The sequence below is a fragment of the Ambystoma mexicanum genome, chromosome 14 (assembly GCF_040938575.1).
Source record: "Ambystoma mexicanum isolate Mex_15411 chromosome 14, UKY_AmexF1_1, whole genome shotgun sequence".
Taxonomy (NCBI): domain Eukaryota; kingdom Metazoa; phylum Chordata; class Amphibia; order Caudata; family Ambystomatidae; genus Ambystoma; species Ambystoma mexicanum.
In genome coordinates, this window is record NC_090940.1 from 462065193 (window position 1) to 462070296 (window position 5104).

General features: G+C 48.4%; 1 pseudogene; it reads right to left on the bottom strand.

Annotated features, from left to right (window-relative positions):
- Positions 1-3563: 3563 nt before the first annotated feature.
- On the bottom strand, positions 3564-3710 carry LOC138527720 (U1 spliceosomal RNA; annotated as a pseudogene).
- Between the last annotated feature and the right edge of the window lie 1394 nt (positions 3711-5104).

Below are 5104 nucleotides of genomic sequence, written 5' to 3' on the forward strand. Positions count from 1 at the left end.
GATAAAGTTCGGAGTCAGGCAAGACAGGAAAGAGGGAGGTCAGATGGAGCTTGCTGTCTGGCCAAATAAAGAACTGTCTAAACGTGCCCAGGATGGAACAGGAGAGTGCAGGCTAGCATAGGGTATGACCCAGATACTCAGTTGGTGGAAGATGACCCAGGACAGGGCTCAGGTAAGGGCTGGTGGAAGGCTGACCCAGGACAGGACCCAGGTAAAGGCTGGTGGCAGACTGGCCAAGGACAGGACCCAGGTAAGAGCTGGAGGCAGGCTGGCCCAGGACAGGACCCAGGTAAAGACTGGAGGCAGGCTGGACCAAGACAGGACCCAGGTAAGAGCTGGAGGCAGGCTGGACCAAGACAGGACCCAGGTAAGAGCTGGAGGCAGGCTGGCCCAGGACAGGACCCAGGTAAGGGCTGGAGGCAGGCTGGCCCAGGGCAGAACCCAGGTAAGAGCTGGAGGCAGGCTGGCCCAAGACAGGACCCAGGTAAGTGCTGGAGGCAGGAACAACGAGGCGAGCGAAGCGAACCGCGTTGAGACGCGACCCGCTTCGACTCGCGGCTTCTTTTATGGGCCGCCGGCGCCCGAGAGGCCTGGAACGCAAGCCGTTCCGTTTCCAGGCGCCGGCGAACCCACAACGAGGCCTGGAAGGCAAGCCCCTCCAAGAAGGCTAGCCCAGTCCACGGCGCATGCGCGGAACCGAGACAGAGGTCTCCCGCGCATGCGCCGAAGGCCGCCGGCCCCGTAACCAGTCGCTCCCCTCCCGGCGAGTCCCCAGACGCGAACGCGCGGGTAGACTCGCCAGGAGGAAATGGGAGCGGCAGACCCCAGTCTCCCGCGTGACATGACAATATCCCATATGGACAGTTCCTAAGGGCCCGGAGAAACTGAAGATTTCATTAAGCAGGCTTCTGCGATTGAAGAAAGACTAACTGAGAGAGGTTACCCTAGAAAATTGTTGAAATACTCAAAAATACGAGCCCAATATCAACATAGGGAAGTATTCTTGAAAAAGGAAACCAAAGAAAGAAAGTTGGGAAATGACCAGTTAGTTTGTGCCTTGACCTACAATACTCAACATAATAAGATCAAGAAGATAATATCTAACCACTGGCACCTACTCCAGCTAAATATGATTGATTTACCTAAACCAATCTATGCTTTTAAAAGAGGCAGGAACATCAAAAATTGGGTGTTTTAGGCCGATCGAAACCAAGTGCAAGACAGCCAACGGACCTTTACTGCGACTTGGGGTATGCCCCCTATCACGGGACATTACCCCTGTGGTAATTGTTCCAACTGTGCGAGCACTTCGGCGACCTCTACTATCAAAATTCATGACAGGGATTGGAAATTGAGGCATCACACTACCTGCCTCAGCCTTAATGTAATATATGCAATAATATGCCCCTGTAAAAAGGCTTACATTGGTAAAACGTCTAGAGCGGTAAAATTGCACATAAGTGAGCATAAATCCAAAATCAGGACGGGGCAGTTGGATGCTCCTTTGACTATGCATTTTTTGGAGCTGAAACATAGCCCAGAGGATCTAAAATGGTGGGCTGCTGAAAAAGTGGTTGGCACTGATGCGGCCAACACGGCGGCACGTCTGTCCCAGAAGGAACAGTGGTGGATATACCACACTAATAGTCTAAGTAGGGGATTGAATCAACAGGAGGAGTGGAATTGATTTCCTTAGGGGTTGGTTTCATACTTGGTTTATTTATGTGGACCTTCCCTTGTTGTAACATTCATCTTCTCTCCTATTTTGGTGCTCTATTTTTGAATTTATATTTTTTAATTTATCTTATATTTTTTATATTTTTGTACACGAGTGTGCGCATTCCCCGTTAGAAACAGGGGTGCAGTTCGGTTTTTCGAAGCTGTTCCCTTTTACTATTCTTTCTCCCAGACTTCTGCCGTAATAGTCCGTTGTCTATTTTTAGCCTTTGGACTTTTTTTGAGCAGTAACGTGAGTACGCCTTTTATGTTCGTTAGTTGGCTAAGTGAAATAAAAGACGGCTCGGTTTTCCTTAGCATTTGCTGGCCGTTTTGTTTTGGAAACGGATGCTGCCGCGATCGATCCCTTGGTCCTGATAGCAAGGTAAGCCTCTTACATTAAGCTGGCCTATGCCTTTTTGAAAGGGAGAAAAGTGAATTCACGGTAGTATTGTCTACTGTTTTGATTCCGTATAGATTGAGAACAGAACACACACACGCGACGAATCGCGAAGAGTGCATCTCTCCTGTTCCGCTCGTTACGAACGGTTCCGCGTCCTGTAGCTGGATACACAGGAGGCGGCTTCACTTACCAAAATGAGAACGCGTGAGAGACGCATTGATATGTATGAGTTTCCTCGTACGGGCGAATTAGCATTTTTGAATGAAGATATATATATATATAGTTTTTTGCTAATCGCAATCTTGTGCCGCGTTCTCTGGTAGACTTCCGTGAGCAGTCATTCATTTATTAAAGTAAACTTTTGTATTCTCATTAGACTAGCCTGTATGTGAAGAGTGAGCAACCCTGATGTTCACCAGAGGCTACTGGAGTACAAGTTACCAGGCGAACCCAAGCAGGGTTTGCAGGTATGACGATTATTTTATTACATTGAGTCCCGACAGATGTGGAGCATGGATGAGTGTAAAGTGTGAGATATGGCACCAAATGTAAGGAATTTATGTTTTTGTGCTATATACCATGGACCTTAAATTAGCAAAGGGTCTAGATCAGGGTTGTCCAACCTTTCTGAGTGTGGGGCTGAAGCATTAACTCTTTGTCACCCAGTGGGCCGGCGAGCCAAAAGTCAACAACCTCACCCAAAGCAGTATAATAAAAAGCAATATTGTGTGACCTTTGACACAATAGCATCACAGGCAGTGATATCCATGCAGTCCCAAAGATAGCTTTTGGTGTCATGGGCAGTGATCAAAGGTTAGTTGCTTGTGATTTCTTTCAGTGTCTATGTGTTAATATTTTTCTGAAATAGTGGGGGCGACCGAGCGTAGCGAGGGAGCTATAAGGTTCTAGGGAGGGTTTGAGGGGGTTTCCCCCCCCAATAATTTTTTTTCAAATATGAGGTTGAAATGGAGCATTTTACAGCAGAAAAGGTGACCAAAAAAGCTGTAAGTTTACAATCAGTTCTAAAGGGGAACATGAAAATTCCATGTCACCAACAGCAGAAAAGAACATTTTACAACACAACACATTTTAATGATCAATGTGTCCACATTGTAAGACAGCACTGTCACTGATGTAACACATTGTCATGCTGGTTGTACCCAAAATATGCCTCTGTAGCAACATGTCTATGCTGGCTGTTCCCAATTTAGACCTGCATTGTCCTGTACAAAGCATGATTGATGCTGCCTGAGCATGTGCAGTGTGCCCAATACATATGGTAGCTTATCTCTGTAATACACATTACTTCTGTGGTGATGAAAGACGCATGTGGAAAAGCGATCACCCAGAGGTGAACCTAATTGAAGAAACGCTATGTGAGCACAATATTAAAGTATGCAACCTAGCAGGCCTAGTGCGCAGTTTACCTTTTCTTTCACCAATAATGCAGTCCGCCACTACCAGAAATAATACAGTTGTGTATCCCGCATTTGGGAACATAGCAGGGGTCAGCAAATCCGATGTGCAATGGGTAAGCCTCACCCTGGGAGATCTGCCCTTGAGATCAGATTCTCCCCTGCCAGCTAAGTATGAGTTGCATGCAAGAGGGCAGGGGTTGGGTCAGTTCTGGGAAGCCCCGCTAAGCGAGGGTGAGAAGGCAGGCCCTGACCCAGCCCCAAACCCCCACCCCCCGGAAGCTCTGAGCGTCTGCAGAGCTGCCTGTCCCGTGTGTAGGGGGAAGCTCCAGCAGGCAGAGCCCAGCAGAAGAGCAGATTGTAGAGCAGTTCCTTTCTCCCATCAGGCCCTGCTCAGCCCGAGATTTGTAAGGATGGCTCGAGCAGACCTGTTGCAGTCTGCCCACTGGCCTGTCGGCCCCACACGGGCCCTGGCCCTCCTGAACGGAGCTGCTCAGCGCTGGCCCCATTGACACCATCATAATCATCCTGGACCTCGACGCTCCACCGCCCCTGAACCTCAACGTTCTGCTCAATGACAATGCTGAAGCTTTGACATCTTTGCCGTAACCATATTCCGTGTTGTGTCGGCCGAGCCTGCACAGCGCCAAAGGCAAGTATTCCCTTGTCCGGGCCCAGAGGTCACTGAGTCTTCCAGTGCCATCCACTTGGCACAGCCTACTTTTCCCAGCGTTTTCTACCTGCAAATCAGCACCACTGCCAAACAGAACTGCATCATTGTGGCCCATCGCTGCTGCTCTCCGACTTGGCCCCAGCCCAGCGCAAAGGCATCCATGCTTCTGGTCTGATGCTGAAAAGCCTGGCTCTGCTAAGATCCGAAAGACAAGAACTAAGGTATTTTGGGAACATAGTACTATTGTTTTTTGTGTTGCAATTGTATCAGCTCACACCTCTCCTGAAGGGTATAGGCTGCCCTCAGACTGCGCTACCAAAAGAGTGAAAATAAGTTATACCTGTTGGGCTTGCCTGTTTCACTTTTATGATTGGGATCACTGCTGCATGGGTATTACGCGCGTTATAAATAACCTATCATATCAGATCGTATCATAGATCACAGATGAAGATCATAAGCAACTTCCAGAAACCTTGGCAGGTGGTCCACTGAGGCCCATTTGCAGGTTGCAGTGTGTTATTGGGGCACTACTAGGGTAACATATTGTGCTGTACATGTGGTTTTCGCCATGCTTTGATACCCCACTGGCCACATCTATAATGTCCAATGTACTTGGTATAATGCATGGACATTTTCATCAATCCGCACTGTGCTTAGAGGTAAACGTAACTGAGCTCCCGCTGTTCTTCTTTGTCTTGAGACGAGGAAAAAAAGCACTGCAAACGTTAAGTTTCTCAGCTGATAAAGGTTCATCTTCGGTGACATTCGCAATTCAAAAGAATGATTTTTGGGGCAGACAGGCTGTGTCGCCGCATCCCCTGCTAAACATATGTCCAGAGATGACAAACCTTGAAAGTAACTGTGCACAATGGCCCTCTGAGCAGCGGCCCATGGCTA